Source organism: Eptatretus burgeri, chromosome 5 (genome assembly GCF_056783735.1).
Source record: "Eptatretus burgeri isolate ZD-2024b chromosome 5, Ebu_testis_v1, whole genome shotgun sequence".
Lineage (NCBI taxonomy): Eukaryota > Metazoa > Chordata > Myxini > Myxiniformes > Myxinidae > Eptatretus > Eptatretus burgeri.
The window spans coordinates 54369230-54386729 of record NC_140965.1 but is presented as its reverse complement, the minus strand read 5'-3'; the positions used below and the strand labels follow the sequence as shown (position 1 = coordinate 54386729).

The window sequence follows — 17500 nt, the reverse complement described above, 5'->3', positions numbered from 1 at the left end:
TGTTTATATCATTCTATCATTGTGATCCAGATAGTTAATACGCTTTTGGTGCTGTGCAAGTATTATTGGTGCCGATGAAAATAACATTTTATGAAGCGTCTGTCCGATACGATGCTGCAGAGGTGGCGCACTTGCCTTTCAGTTATTTAGTTTGTGTTTGATTTCCCACTCGACGAGAAACTGTCCGATTGGTGCTTTTGTAGGTAAGGTAGTGCATCACAAGATGTGCTGTCACTTGACTGGACATTTAACTGGGTGTCAGGTCCACTAGAATTAGTTGGTGGATGTCTTTCGTGATGAGTGGGTGAGCTATCACCGACATTCTGAACAATTTCGTCAAAGTAGTAGTGAGATATATGGTTGATTGCAAAGCTAAATGATGCATTTGTGTTGCAATTCTATGACACTTATTGTAAAAAATTGATTCACACATTTTAATACACCGACAGGTTGGCAGTAATATTGTGTACTCAAAGCATCCTGCAAAAGTATTCACCACGATCCAAAGTTTTTCACATTGTGATGCCACTTGAGCTTATTTCATGATGCTTTCAATACACACTTGATATAAAGTCTTCACAAACTACTCCAAAGTGATAAAGCAAGAAAATACACATAAAATGTGAATAAGTTAGATTAACAGAGGAAATTAGATGACAGCTCAGTTGTATAAGTATTGTAACCATTTGCATAATTAACCCTAAATCACTTCAGGAGCAAATTTGTTTGAAAGGTTACAAAATCAGTGTAATAGGTTCGACCTGTATGTATTCAGTGGTTTAACTTAAAAATTAAGCTTCCCCTTTATCGAAGTTTTAAGGTGAAATTTACTTGGTCAACCAACAAGGCAAATGTGAAGACCAAGGATCTTTCCAAAGAAGTCAGACATTAAGTGGTGGAGAAGCACCATTCAGGAGAGTTATGAGAAGATTTCAAAGTCATTCATTATCCTTTAAAGTTCGGTGAAATCTGTCATTGAGAAGTGGAAGATGTATCATACCACCCAGACTCTACCCAGATTAAGTCAACCATCCAAACTCAGCAGCGGGGCAAGGAGGAAACTGGTTCAGAATGTCACTGTAAATCCAACAATATCTCAAAGATCTGCAAGCCTCTATGTCCCAGATGAGGCTCAGTATGCATCAATCAACAATATCCCAATCCCTTCACAAATGTGGCCTCAATGAACAGGTGGCAAGAAAGAAGCCAATCCTAAAAAAGACGCATATAAAAGCTCATATGGAGTTTGTGAAAAAGCATCTTAATGATCTTGCAGGTATGTGGAAAAATGTTTTGTGGTCAGAGACAAAAAAATGAACTTTTTGGTTTAAATTCAAAGCGTTACATCTGGCACAAGCTTCACACTGTACATCATCCAGCCAACACCATCCTTGCTGTCAAGCATGGTGGCGGCAGCATCATGCTATGGGGCTGCTTTTCATCAGCAGGGAATGGCAAGCTTGTAAAGATAGAAGGCACAATTGACAGTGCAGTCAAGGAGAATCTTTGATGAAAACCTGCTCGAGTCAGCCATGCATCTGAAACTGAGGCTGATGCTTGATTTTATACACCTGTCAGCAATGTGTGTGGCTGAAACAGCCGAATCCACTAATTAGAAGGGGTGCCAGCATACTTTTGGCCATGTAGTGTATGCTTGAGTGGTGTATAAACCTGCCATAAAGTCACAGCCACAGAGCTCATTGCGTCTCCAGATTGTGCCGTGACTACAACATCCCCCTCCTGACCCGGTTCGGTGTTGTCGGCAAAATGTTGACATTGTCCCATCGGGGAGCTATGAGGAGCGGCTGAAGGAAACATAACTTTATATATGGGAAAGGAAGCAATTATTAAGGGATCTGATAAAAAATGGTTAAGATAATGAAGGGTATCGACAAATTAAGTGCAAATGCGTTTTTCAGCAGAATGGACACCAACAGGACAGCAGAATGGACACCATCCTGGTTTTTGGATACAAACGGTCTGGATAGCCGTTGGCCATTCAATACCCATCTGAGATGTTTGATTTCAATCATTTTACCATCCATTGTGGACGGAAGGACTCATGCTCTTTTTTTCAATTGTGATTACCTTTACACGTTCGACAAACTCAGTGCTATTGCATGATCTTTATTGAATTTTTCCCACGATAGTGGGGCAACTTAGCTAAATATAGCATAACAATTGTGCATTTTGTGAGGAAAGCACCAAATTTGGCACACTAGTAGCCTATCATATTATGAACAGATTTGGATATTGGGCCATCTTAAAATTTTTGATGGCAGTGGAAAATGGCTGCCACAGCCATCAGCGGCTGAATTTGAGATGGCCCAATATCCAAATCTGTTCATAATATGATAGGCTACTAGTGTGCCAAATTTGGTGCTTTCCTCACAAAATGCACAATTGTTATGTTAAGTTGCCCCACTACAAGGTGTTTAGGTAAGGAAATGTTTTTTCTTTCAAATTTATGTTCACAAATGTTGAAGACCAAAAATGTTATTACCTCCTCCACCGAAGCTGGACCTAGGTAATGTTTTCACCCGTCTATTAGTTTGTGAGCAGAATATCTCAAAAAGTTGGGGACGGATTTGGACGAAACTTGGTGAGCAGGGTGTGTGTGTGTGTGTGTGTGTGTGTGTGTGTGTGTGTGTGTGTGTGTGTGTGTGTGTGTGTGTGTGTGTGTGTGTGTGTGTGTGTGTGTGTGTGTGTGTGTGTGAGAGAGAGAGAGAGTGTGAGACAAGGAGTAATTGATTAGATTTTGGTAAAGACGAAGATCCAGATACTAGAATTTTTAAAGTGATTCTTCACAATTGAATGATCGGGTGAAAAAAGATATGTAGCACGATATTTCAAAAAATTGAGGACGGGTTATGACAAAACTTGGTGCATGATTTGGGTAAGTGACACCCTGGACAAGACCAAGCCAATTCGATTTTGGTTAAGGTCCGGATGCAGATCTGGCCTTTCAGTGGGATACAAAAGGGTAAGCTGTCAGCCTGGCAGAGAAACGCACTCGCCCAAGTGCCATTGTGGTTAACCAATGTACATGACGCAAAAAAGGGGAGTTGAGCATTTGGTTCAGTTTGTCTTTCTGTCTGTTTGGCTGGCTGTCGACACAAATGTCAGTATGAATGATTGAATGTTTGGAACATTCAAATGAATGTTATATGTTGAACACAAATCGGAAAACGAACCTGTAGTTTAGCAGTCAAATAAGATTGAAAATTATTTTAAAACTTACTGTTTTAAATGACGTCATAAAGGACACAGAAAACGTGCACAAATAACTAATGTAACTTGTTAAATAAGGTGGTGTATAAGATGCTGCATCAACGGTGGTAAACGTCCCCAATTTATTTTTTCTACAACCTTTGAAATCTTTTTTATTTAAATTGAATAATATACTTGCACACTGGAGAACACAAATCGCCTTATTGGCACTTTCAAAAACCTTTCGTAAATCAGTACTTGGACAAAATATTATGGCATTTTACATCATCTCGACCAATCAAATTTGCTGTTCACAGATCCCACCCATGTCCTTTTTTCTCAAGACTGCATGGGTCAAGGTGTTCGATGAACTCTTTAGTTTATAAAGTTATAATACAAACAAAGCAATCCAATTCATAGTTCAGCTGGATCAAAGCCATCAATCGCTATTGAAAAGTGTAGGGGAGGTGGGGGGGGGAGGATACAAGCGGACTCCACAAATCTAATACAGTGTGGGGTTCTGGGGTCCTTAGGCGGGCCCAGGAAAATTTAGGATTCTGAGCACTTTATTGTTGCTTGCTCTACCTTTTCTGGAAAATGATTTGGGGAGAGAGGGGAGGGGTCAACTTTATTTTGTAGAACACTGAAGAATATGCTCTCCCACCAGAGCAGCGCGACATGGTACACATTTACTTGGAGAATTTACATCATAGCCCCTCCACTCCCCACCATTTTCAGAACCCCAGGGATAGGGGGCAAATTAAGTAGCTCCAACCTTTGTCTTACAAGTTAGATTGGATGACTCACGACAAAATGCATTGACCAAAGACAGACATAAAATTGCGTAGATGATGATGATGATGATGATGATGATGATGATGGTGGTGATGGTGATGGTGATGATGGTGATGATGATGGTGATGATGGTGACGGTGATGATGGTGACGGTGATGATGGTGACGGTGACGGCGACGATAGTAGACAAGCTCTCAAGTGTTGTCTTCTAGTGCTCTCAAGTGCTGGTCCATACGTGCTCTGGAGCGGCAAGTGATGTGGAATGGTTGGGGCAGAATATAATGAATTGTGCATGAGCCGTATGTCATTAAGGTAAACAATGTTCCCAAAAGCACAGAATCTATTAATATTCCACTCACAAAATAATTAATCGCTCATTGAAACTTTTCAAAAAATGTGTTTAAAAATCAATTGCATGGAAAACTACTTTGTCATCCTTTTGTGAGTATCTACAATTTTTATTTTTCAACCAAAAACGTGTTTGTGTGTGTGTGGGGGAGGGGGCGGGGGGCGGGGTTGGTGGCGGGAGGGGGGAGTGGGACAATCATGCTGTCTCCCCTCTTCCAAAAAATGTGGGGGGCATGTTTCCTCATTTCCCACCGATCGACGCCCAAGAGCCTGATACACCAACACATAGAAAGAGACATAAATACAAGTACGTACAACAATTAAAGGAACAAGCAACAGGAGAGAAGCATTGCATGAGATAAAAAAAAAAGAGTAAGAAATAATTATATTTATTTCCCCAAACCATGAAAGAAGAGTGCGCGCCAGCGAAACCAGGCAAAATGTTCGTCCTCTCCTGTGTAGGCTCTTGCTCGTGTCAAACGCCTTCACAGTGGTGGGTAATTTTGATGATGCTGTTGGAATAGAAGTCACGTTTTGGACCTTGAAGAGAAAGTTTTGACCCTGGTATAAAAGGGAAGGGTCAAGAACAAAACTTAAGAGAAAAAAGCTCGAATGAGCCAAGATCCTCGTCCTCTTAATGATGACGTCATAAAAACGAATATGACATCATTGTGACGTATCAGGTTTGCGATAAATTATCTGTGCTAATGCCCGGCTTGATTCCCGCAAACAAAATTCAAACAGCTTGCCGAGTTTCGGAGATAATGGTATAGGCGATTTCCATTAGCGGAAATATTATGACGTCAACTTTTTTTTCTAGGAAGAATTTCCAAAATCGGAGATGGTTACTGTCTGCGCGTGGGCTTTCTGCATATACATGGCAAGTTTCACGAAGATCCGATGAAAACTCTGGGTTGTGAAACAAAAAATGTCAAAAAATAGGAATGATGTCATAAAAATTGATATGACATCATAGTGATGTATCATATGTATGGTAATTCATCTCTGCTAATACCCTGTTCGATTCCCGCAAACAGAATTCAAAAAGCTTTCCTCGTTTCGGAGATAATTTTTTAGGCGATTTCCATTAGCGGAGATATTTTGACGTCACAACTTTTTTTCTCGGAGGAATTTTCAAAATCGGAGATGGTTACTGTCTGTGCAGTGTATTTTTACATATCTCTGCCAAGTTTCAGGAAGTTTCGATGAAAATGGTAAGCTGTGAAACAAACTAGTTTTGGAGATAATGGTATAGGCGATTTCCATTAGCGGCGATATTATGACGTTAACTTTTTTTCTCGGAAGAATTTCCAAAATCGGAGATGGTTACTGCCTGCGCGTGGGCTTTCTGCATATACATGGCAAGTTTCACGAAGATCCGATGAAAACTCTGGGTTGTGAAACAAAAAATGTCAAAAATAGGAATGACGTCATAATATTTGATATGATGGCATAGTGATGTATCATATGTGCGGCAATTCATCTCTGCTAATGCCATGTTCGATTCCCGCAAACAGAATTCAAAAAGCTTGCCTAGTTTCGGAGATAATTTTTTAGGCGATTTCCATTAGCGGAGATATTTGGACGTGATAACTTTTTTTCTAGGAGGAATTTTCAAAATCGGAGATCATTACTGTCTGCGCAAGGTAATTTTACATATATACGCCAAGTTTCAGGAAGTTTCGATGAAAACTGTAGGCTGCGAAACAAAAAAGTCCACAAGAACAACAATGTGAGTAAGACTTAGAGATCCTCCATGAGGATCCAATAAAATACTGTCTCATCATCAACAGATACCACACACCCTCTTTACAGAGTGACGGTGCTGCTGAATCAGTTCCTCAAGGTTATGGTTAATCTCGGTGTTTGCCATTACCTTTTCAGCAATCAGTCAAGGCAGGAATTTGCAATTTGTTTGACTAACTAACCTACTCTTTGAGAAGGACACCGTGGGATATTTAACGTCCACTCAAACCCACTAATGCGAGCCACACGCGAGAGATGCCCAGGTTAATGGCTTTCCGATTGACAGTGCACACATTGATGTATCACCCTGCAAGCGAAACATCGGGTGACAGTTTATAGTTGGGTTTTTATTCTAACCCAGGCTAGACAGCTCAGAGGTGAGTGTATACACCTCAAATCTATCCTGCCAGTCCTAAGTAAAGGTATAGACATATAAACACATTATGCACTGTGGAGACTCTTGGGGAAGTACAAAATGTACAAACTGATGATTGACAACCAGCCAGAAGCACGTATTCGTGGATGGGTGCACTCACCCTCCCCCTCCCTCCGCTCCCCAGGTATCCACCTCTTCCTCATACCTGTAATCAAGTGTTTAGATAGGAACAACAAACCAGATAAGCGGTATGACCGATCCTGGAAGGGGCTAAGTACTGAGGAACAAGATCTGCTTTGTCGGTTTGCACAATGCCAGAGAGGAGGAGATGTTTTAAAAGTTGTCCTCATTCCTTCATTCATGTACTTTCTTCAGTATTCCAGCCTCGCCTAACAATTCCCTCATGTTCCTCTGTATTATCTTACCCTCTCAAAACCGCTGCAGGGTCTGATTATTCCAACATTGTTCTGATAAAAAAACACAGTCATCCCTGAGCAGATGGAAAGAGTAGGAGACAATGAAGACAAAGAAGGCCCGTCGGCTTTGACAAACAATTGGGGATTTTTTTTATGGCACTAAACCCACTAATCAATCCATCTCTTATCATCTCATGAGGACTTCAAAAGACTCGTAAAGGCAGCTTTATGAATACAACACACATTTCATACAAATGACTGAAATAATCAACATGTGATTTGTTTCAACTTGAAGACAAAACAAAGGATTGCTTCATTGGATGTGGATGACACACTGCTCACACTCATGTTAATCTAGTAATGGTCTACACCAGATTGTAATTTATTTATAAACATGTCAGTGCGATCACTTGAAAGAGGAATATTCACCTTTGGTTGGCACAGGTGATGGAAAGGCTGTGAGGCTCTACCTGAAGATGAAACAGTAATGTAAACACTACCCTGAGGGCAGAATGGATGGGTGCATCCCATCAAAACACTTCACGCTAAATTGAAGCCTCTTTCTACCACCTGAGATGAGAAATGCTGTATAAAGAATACAGATGATGTATATGCAAGTGAGGGGTGGCTGGTGAAGGGGGAAGGGGGTGGAAGTATGGTAAAGTGAGAAAGAGAAAATTGAAAAACAACCACATGGACAAATTTTGGAAGGATCAAGAGTGTTGGAGATCATCTGCCTTGAAATAAATCAATACTGTTTTGCAGCAGATCTCTTCATCCAAGAAAAAAATAACAGGCAAGCAACACCACAAGAAAAAGAGGGCAGGTCCCACAAATAGAAAATAGACTTTTTTTGTGTAAACTGTCGAGGCTCGTATGAGAGCTAACACACAGAACGTACAATATAGGGGAGGGGAGCAGGAGACAAGAGGGGCAGGAGAGGAAAGGAAAAAAAAGTGGGTAACAAAAACATGAAGAGATCAATGGAAGGGAGAGGGATGGGGCGGGGTACACAGAATAAACAAGATGGACACTACATGGACTTTCAAGAAGGAAAGCAGGGAATTTGAAGGAGGTGGGTTTGTGGTGGATTAGTGGGGGTAGAAAAGATCGTGATTTTAGATGGGGGAAGATAAGAGATGGTGGTGAACAGCTGTTTCAAAGACCTGTAGGGAAGAGTGGGATTGAAGAGAGTGTGGGAGTTTGTTCCAAAGGTGGGGAAAAAGAGGAATGAAAGAGTGAAGGTGAGCTGTGATTCTTGATTTTGGTAGTTTTACCAGAAGGGGGTTGCTGGTGGACCTTGAGCACCCTGCAGAAATATGGGGCGGGGGGGGACAGCATATCGCAGACAGGCAGGGGGGACAGGCTGGAGAGGAGACGGTAGAAGACAAAGACCACCGATCTACCTGCGGTGAGAAAGTGAAAGACCCAAAGACTCAGCCTCAACACGGGAGATACCAATGATCCTAAATGCCTTGGTTTCCACAGTGTGAAGCTGAGAAAGGTGAGAAGCAGGAGCACCTGCCCAGAGGGGAGTGCAGGACTCTATCTGGCTGCAGACGAAACATTTGTATGCGGTCAAGAGCTCAGTTGTGCCAAGGAAGGACTTTTCACGATGGAGGATTCCGAGTCGGCGACTAGCTTTGGAGGCCAAGTTGGAAATGTGGCTATCCCAGGAAAGATCTTGGCAGATAATGAGACCCAGAAGCTTGAATGAAAGGACTTCTTCAAGAGGATTGTTGAGAAAGTAAATGGGGGAGGGGGGGTTCCAGACGGTCCTTTCAGAGAGACGTAATGCCCAAAAACTAGACAGTGATTTGGAGAGGCAAAGTGACTTGAGGAAACCAAAGCCCAAAACTAAAGAGGATATCCAAAAAATAAAAAACAAATACAAAATCGAAGAGAAGGACCTCGAGTCAGTGTGCATTGAAAACAAAAACATAAATAGAAATGAAAGCAGGGAAAAAAAAATCTAAGACAAAACCAACACCTATAAACAACAAAACCCAATTGAAAATAACCTGAATAAATACGACCGAGAACTAGGTAAACAGAAGCACAATGTGTCAATTGTCTTCCCCCTCCCCAACCCCCCCCCCCCAAAAAAAAAGGCGAACAACAAATATTCTGGAAAGGAACTCATGAAGAGCGAAAATAACACAATAACGAGGTGGAATGGATCTGAAACTTGGAAAAGAAAAAGCAACATAGAAAGGATATGCCCCAGTGATAAATACCAAGGAAAATAAAAAAATAAAAAAACAACATGCAAAAATGCCACACTTCAAAAGGTTTAAGCCTAGATAGGATCCCAAGTTTCTCTCGAAAGCAACTAGATTCTCTCCACTATCACTACACTCGAGTATTTAGCGAACATATCAAAGAGGAAAACGTAATGGATGAGTGGCTTACAGAAGGTAACACCTTCCTCATCCCAAATCCTGAAGAAGTCCAACGACCTCACAAATACAGGCCAATAAAATGTCTCTCAACAACATATGAACTTGTAACAGGAATCATCGCAAATTATTGAATACCACACAACACAAGGACGTCTAGAGGCAGAGCAGAAGGGATACAAAAAGGATGCTGCAGAACAATAGACCACCAACTACTGAAAAAACTACAGAGAGAGATGCAGAGAGAGAGAGAGAGAGAGAGAGAGAGAGAGAGAGAGAGAGAGAGAGAGAGAGAGAGAGAGAGAGAGAGAGAGAGAGAGAGAGAGAGAGAGAGAGAGAGGCCATGCTCGAAAACTGTAAAACAAGAAGAACCAAGTTGTCCACAACCTGGATAGACTACAAAAAAGCTTTTGATCATGTCAAACTGTATTAATGGATGATAAAATGCATGCTAGTGTACTTTATCCCCAGATAATAAAACTGATTGAGAACGCAGTGGAGCTTTGAAATACCATGTTGATATTACAGGACTCAGAGAGAAAGATCAAAATACCAGGGATGAAGATATGACATATAATCTTCCAAGGCAGCAGCTTTTCACCCCTCCTGTTTTGTTTGGCCCTGGACCTACTGAGTAACCTAAATAACTTCAGAGCAAGGACACATGTACAACCCAACATTGACCTAAAGACAACAATACAGAAGCTGGAAAATGAAGCATCATACAAATACTTCATAGTAGAAGGGGGTCATCAAATATATCACAAACAAATGGATAAAACAAGTACTAAGGAATACCTACGTAGAACGAGGCTGATTCTGAAAACATAATTCTAGCCAAGAAACAAAATCAAAACCATAAACCAACTACTAGTACCAGTATTCCAGTGCAGCTGCAAATAATAATCTGGCCATATACAATAAACGAGACATCAAAACAAGGAAAGTCCTCACTATCAACAAAATGTTCTACAAAAACAAATGCATTCCAAGAATGTACCTGCCAAGACTAGAGTAGAATGAGTACACAATGCACAGAACGATGACTAGAATTATCCGAGTACGTAAAAAACTCAATAGGTGTAAATAGGCGTAAAAACACCAAATCCAATTTGCACACAAATACAAAGAGAAGAATAGAAGATGCTGCGCATGAAATTGAAAACAGCAACGAATAAATACAGTGCCAATGATTGCAAAGAAGACAAAGGAAAAGCACAAAACAAAGTGTCAACAAATGTACAACAACAACTGGGAGAACGACAAAAGAGCAGGAATAGAGAGAAAAAAAAAAGAGCTGGACAGATTGGGAATAGACAAAAAAGGCTCAATGAAGTCGCTAAGAAGAGGTTAGCTCAACTGAGATGGAGAACAAATCATAATAAATGCCCAAGACCAAGGTCACCATACAAATGTCTTAAGGAAAGATGGCAGGACTGAGTCAATCAGACAAGTGTAGACTTTGCAGGATAGAAACAGAAAGCACGAGCCACTTCCTATCGGGATGTAAAAAAGAACTCGTGTCAGTCAGAACAACTTTACACACAAAGGCATGTCGAAGATCCCAGCAATGTCAAAGATTTCCTCTTCAAGCATTTGTAATTGGTGTGGTCAGCCCAAAGTGTGAATGAATAAAGACATTGTTCCTTCCTCATAAAAAATATTTTGGTAAAATATGAACTTTGGTAAAATGCTGCAGTTGAGAGGATTCCCTTGTAAATATGATTATCCACGTATTCTGGTGCATTTGCTTTCTGTAAAGCATCCATCTGCCTTCAATTGATATTGATTTGTGATATATATATATATATATATATATATATATATATATATATATATATATATATATATATATATATATATATATATTTGTCATTTTTGATTAAAACTATGTAACAACCTGGAAATGTTGCATAAGTTCCAGGAAGACTTAAGTATATTAATTAGTGCATGATTAAACGTAACTTTAGATATTTATTTAGTTCACAAATTTAAAGAATATAATGCATGGCTTTTTGTGTAGACACATTGTGGGGGCTGCCGTGTTTGTGTGAGTAGCGCTAGTCAATGTAATGTTGTTCTTTATAAACGGTGAGAAAGTTCTGAAATAATGATTCATTCCCTTGAACGGTGTAACTCTCTGTACCTCCAAACCCTGGGGAACCTCGAAAGGGCTGTTGTGCTCTTTGCTGATTGGCTGTAATTGGGCCTTGCCTTCATTGTTTAGAATGTTTTCACTCCTTTCTCAGTACCAGAAAGCAGTTATTTTGATTTCAAACTGTGGGAATAGTTACTCTTTCACAGATTAAAAGCGATTTCTGTTTTATCTTGCTTGTTCAATCATCTCCCCCACTCGTCCCTGTTTCATATATAGGGCTTGCATTAGTGTGTTTTTTTTTGTTTTTTTTGAGAATTTCATTGATATATTTTCTCCCGTATGTGCACGTACGTATTTGTATTAAATATTCTCTTTTGTATGCTGAACCATTGTGGAAATTGAGTTATTTTCCACCACAGGCACAACAAGGTGTGTCGAGTAATCAATTGGCACATGTGCAAACACTTTAATATCCCAGTCTCAGAAAAATCATGGAAGCACAAACCAAAAGTTATCATTGAAAACAAGGACGTATAGTGCTCACGTACGACCTGACCATCCCATCAAGCATGAACAGAAAACAAAGCATTGTTACTGGACATATTACTGAGAAACAAAAAAAGGAAAAATGACATTGCTAATCGAGGTGTCAGTATGCAGCTCCTTTGGTATAAATAATGTGGATACTAAAAAAATGATGAAGTACCAGGATCTGAAAAATGAAGTCAAAAGAACCTGGAAGCTGAAGAGTGCTGACATGTGCCAGTGAAAGTTGGAGCAATAGGAATAATAAAGAGGAACCTCACTGAGATTTAGAAAAAAAAATCCAGAGGAAAATTACGACAAATAAACTACAATTGCAGACTGTCCGAGGTTCAGTGACGATCTAGAAAATAACCCTCGGAACAAAAATATGAGAACAAGAAAACTTCACAACTTGGTCCTTGAAATGCGATCCTTTATCGAAACGGAGGTGGATACGTCGAGTCCTGGGGGAACTCCAACCCACCTTTTCAAACCCGCAAATGGAGAATACAAACAACGAGGGTGGGGGAAGTTTAAGAGAAAAGAGTGTGAAAAGAGGAAGGAGGTTGGTGTTAAAGATCGTGAGGTTAGGGAAAAAAAGAAATGGACTGGAATATTAGGTCAGGGACATGAGTGGGTGGGATTAGTAGTTGGAGGAAGCCCCACCATTTTCTTAATTTGGTGGATGAAAAAAAATTACTCCATTTAACGTATATAATACGAAGCCATCTCTTACGGAATGTTGATGGAGTTTTGTGACCACAGCTAATGCAGTCATTTGATCATAAGTCTTTCTTGACTAATCTGAGAGCTCATTCTCAGGAGAGGTTCTTGGCAATCAGAAAATCGATGACGAAATAAAAATATATTCACTTGAGAGAGGCAACCACTCAAGCAAGAAATTGCCAAGCGTTGCCCTCTTAAAGTTAACAGGAGCTAATGGAAAAGTTCATTTTGTGTTTTCACAATCATTTATTCCCACTAGGAGTTTCTTTGATATTTGTCAACTTCTTAGAACTTTTATTATGCAGAGTGATATAAAGTGATGACTAAAACAGGGGTCAACAACGAACAAGCAGCGCTGCAAACCAGAGCCAAAAAAAAGGGAAGATGCAGTAAAGCGCTCGCAGGATAGCCGCTCAATTTGGGAGCATGCAACCTTCAAGTCTCGCCATAAATGTTCAATTGGGTTCAAGTCAAGACTTTGACTGGGTCACTTAAAAACATCTATTGTATTTTTATTCAGTCACTCCATCCAGTGTGGTGTTCGCTTTGTGCTTCGGATCATCGTCCTGCTGAAATGTGAATCTCTTACCCAGTTTCAGATTCATGGCTGACTCAAGCAGGTTTTTGTCAAGGATTCTCCTGTACTTTGCACCGTCCATTGTCCCTTCTATCGTGACAAGCCTGCCAGTCCCTGCTGATGAAAAGTTTTATTTCATAATGTTTTCTCTCCAAGGAGCGTTTCCATGTTGCAGGGTGGGACAGACAGATAGACAGCGTTTGCCTATTATATATAGATAATAATAATAATAATCATAACTTTGCCTCATTGTACATAAAGCTGTGTTCACATAAACATGGATACTGATACGTTAAAAATTGTGATCAATGGTTTTCTATGTCTATGTTGACATAAAGCATGCAAATATCAATGGTTGTCAGATAATGCAAACGGATACGGATACGGATACGATTATTCCGGTCGCACCTTGTACCGAATGAAATGGTATCAGCAATGCCACCGGATGGTGAATTGCTGCCGCTGATGCCAATCTTCAACACAAAGAGTATCGGGAACCTTGCCACGACATTCTTCTCTGATCAGTTCTGAAGGAGATGAAAAGTCGATGAAGTTCGTGAAGGGAGACCATTGCCTCTATAACCCAAGACAAACAGAGCACAAAGATGCTCAACAAAATGTACAATGTCTGAGTTTGCAATGCCAATGTCACAGTGTCTTTTTAGAAGATATGGGGTGTACCCACTATTTGGGCCTTCTTTTCAATTTCGTATTTTACTGAACTGCATTTCTTTATATAATCAATATTATAATTAGAAACTCGTCATCCAGCAGAGAACATCAATGACATAGCTCATGTCACCTTGCTTATTTGTGCAGGAAAAACCTATTTCTGCACTTGTGATGCACTTTATATTGACACCAGTATCTGTATCTGTGTAGACTAGTGCATGCCCGTAGATGTGTGGCCGTACGTGCAAACCCTCACCCCCCCCCCCCCCGCAAAAAAACTCAAACCACGTGCCAGAAACAAGAACCACACAAGTCGTTCCTTCGCTTTCACGTGCCCGTACATGCAAATATATATATATATATATATATATATATATATATATATATATATATATATATATATATATAATCTTCTTCTTCTTCTTTCGGCTGCTCCCGTTAGAGGTCGCCACAGCGGATCATCCGTATGATCCGCATAGTGATTTGGCACATGTTTTACACCGGATGCCCTTCCTGACGCAACCCTGGTCGCCTCTTACGACACAGGGATATGGTACACCTATTTTAACCGGGGTATGCACCGGCCCAGTATACTGGTACTCATTTTGCCGACCTCGGAAGGATGACAGGCTGAGTCAACCCCCTGATGTATTAATTCAGTGGCCCAACGGGGATTGAACTCAGGACCTTTTGGATCCCAAGCCACTGCCCGAACCACTGCGCCAACACCAGGCATATATATACATATATATATATATATATATATATATATATATATATATATATATATATATATATATATATACTTTAAAACCGCTTGCCAGAAACGACCACACAGGCCATTCCTTCGCTCTCTCGTGGCCGTACGTGCGTGGCCGTACGTGCGTGGCCGTACGTGCGTGGCCGTACGTGCATGGCCATACGTGCATGGCCGTACGTGCGTGCCCATACATGCATGCCCATACATGCGTGGCCATGCATACAAAAAAAAAAACACTTTCAAACCGCGTGCCAGAAACAACAACCACACAGGCCGTTCCTCTTGCGTGCCCATATGTGCGTGGCCGTATATGCAAAAAAAAAAAAAACTTTCAAACAACTACATAGGCCATTCCTTCGCTCTCATAAACGACGACTGGATTGGGGCATTGTGCTTATCTATAAATGCGGATAAGAAATTGAGAAATTATTAGAATACAGTAAGTCATCACTATCCAAAAGTAGTGCGTGCCCGTACGGAATGTTCACATCATTCCACGAATTATCGCTTGGATTGAAGTCACAACTGCTGTGATACTTACACACAGAGTTAATTAAAATCAAGTTTATCTCCGTCTTTGCTTGCCATGACAATTGCTGCCATTTACCATTGGCACTCCTACCCCATGGTAACTAAGGCACCAATCGATCCCCATCGTAACCAGCACGGCACGTGACGTCATCGTCGGCCGGCCGTGCACCGGCCTACGCAGCCACACCCACGCAGCAATGTGTCCTGTGATTGGTAACTAAATGGCGCATCGGCCACGCCTACGCAGCACGTGTCCTGTCATTGGTTGCTAAATAAATGGCCATAACTTGGGAATCACTTGTCCGATTAATATCAAATCTTGAAAAGGCACATCCTCATGTCCCCAGCAATATAGCTGGCAAGTTTAAATTAGATTGGACCAGTGGTTGTCGGGAAACAGCGGTCACAGACACACAGAAACACAGACACACAGACACACAGACACACACACAGAGATTGCTGGAATTATAGATAGATGAAATGAAGTCAATGAGATGACAAATGAAGGGGTTGAATGCAGACTGCAGAACAATGAGTAAGGAAACCCGTCGTTGTGAATCGTTTTTACCACCAAATTGAGATGTATTTCGTTGGCAAGCATGTTGAGTGGAGCTGAATTCCTTCACACTTCCAAAGGCCACAGCGTTTTGACAATTGGAAAAAAAAAAATTTGTGCACTTTTTTGATAAATTATTTTCGGAACAATTTTTCTTCAATAAATAAATAATAATAAAAATCGTCTCCATGTACACACCTTTATCTCGTTAGCACCTCTTCACAAACAACATCGCTGAGGAAACGGCGCTTCTTCTTTGTTTCCTCGTCCAGGGCAAGAATACGGAGGCTTTTAATGACCAATTATTCAATGAGCCAACGTATTTTGCCTTTTCGCAAGGAAAAACACGAAGAGAAGAGAAGAGAAGAGAAGAGAAGAGAAGAGAAGAGAAGAGAAGAGAAGAGAAGAGAAGAGAAGAGAAGAGAGAAAAAACCCGTAATGGCGAACGCGGCTGAGTTTCTCTTCCCCATCGACCACGGCTACGCAGTAATGCTTACTGTCATTGGTTGATCAAAAATGGCCGCAGCAACGGTTCCTGTCATTGGTTGGTAAATAAATGGCCATAACTTGGGAAGCACTTGTCCGATTAATATCAAACCTTGAAAAGGCACATCCTCAGGTCCCCATCAATATATCTGGCAAGTTTCAATTAGATCGGATCAGCGGTTGTCGAGAAACAGCGGTCACAGACACACACACACACACACACACACACACACACACACACACACACACACACACACACACACACACACGCACGCACACACAACAGTGATTGCAACACCACATCTCCCACTGCACAGGGACGGCTAATTAAGCCTGGTGTTGGCTTAACGGTTAAGGTGGCTACCTTAAGCTCTTAGGGTCTTGAGTTTGAGTCACTGTCGTGCCACTGAATTATCACCAGGTGTTTTGATCCCTCTGAGATCGGTAAAATGGAGACCAGCTTCTTGGTAACAGCTAAGGGGCATTGCATCAGCGGCACACTCACGCTTCTAGAAATGATACACCGAGCAGCACAGGCTGCATACAAAACAGCATAAGACAAATTTACTACTACTACTACTACGATAACTACTACTAAAATGGCTCCAATTATTCCCCCATTGATGTGGCGCTTGTCAGGGGACATCTATGGTCTTTTCATGAACCAGCTAGCCAGGCCTGATGGTCGACTGAAGGTAATTTGGGTGGCATTTTGTTCAGAGTAACATTCATAATGCACATACTCGTCGTGAATGATACAGAGGGATCTTGAACATACACCAATGACCAGTGCTGGCAGACGGTTCCTCCAGCTTAACAACTCTCTGAAGGATGGAGCATACATTGATAGTTCACCCAGCATGTGAATGAAACACCAGGATGACAGCTTATAGCTGGGTTTGCATCTGAACCCAGGCTTGGCAGCTCATAGGTGAGTGTGCATTCCTCAAAGTTATCCTGCCAACCCATCAAATTGTTACAATATGGGGTTTAAATCAAGAAAAATGAATTCAACAACAAAAAAATTATCTGCAACACATCTTCAGCTAATGAGAGTGAATTGGTGACACATTGGCGATATGACCCAGTGCTCGAGACATCCTGTTACAATTATGCGATGCAAATTATAATGTTATCACATAATGTCTCACATTTCCAACATCTTCGAACAGTTTTCACAAAAAAAAAAGATGACGACACAACCCCCAAAACTCAGCCATTGATCCTGAATAGCATCTCCTCGAGTGTCCATTTTAAGAAGGCACAGAAACGATGACTG

At 41.0% G+C, this 17500-nt stretch overlaps 1 long non-coding RNA gene across 2 annotated transcripts in view; it reads right to left on the bottom strand.

The window, feature by feature from the left end:
- The window catches only part of LOC147026456 (uncharacterized), a 23296-nt gene that overhangs the window by 1062 nt on the left and 4734 nt on the right, over positions 1-17500 (bottom strand). The window contains exons 4-5 of one of the 2 annotated variants that reach the window (XR_015057924.1): positions 13625-13743; positions 13229-13333 (exon numbers count right to left, since the gene is read on the bottom strand). This is a non-coding gene — a long non-coding RNA (uncharacterized LOC147026456). The remainder of the gene's footprint in view (positions 1-13228; positions 13334-13624; positions 13744-17500) is intronic. The other variant, XR_015057925.1, reaches the window with a different exon arrangement.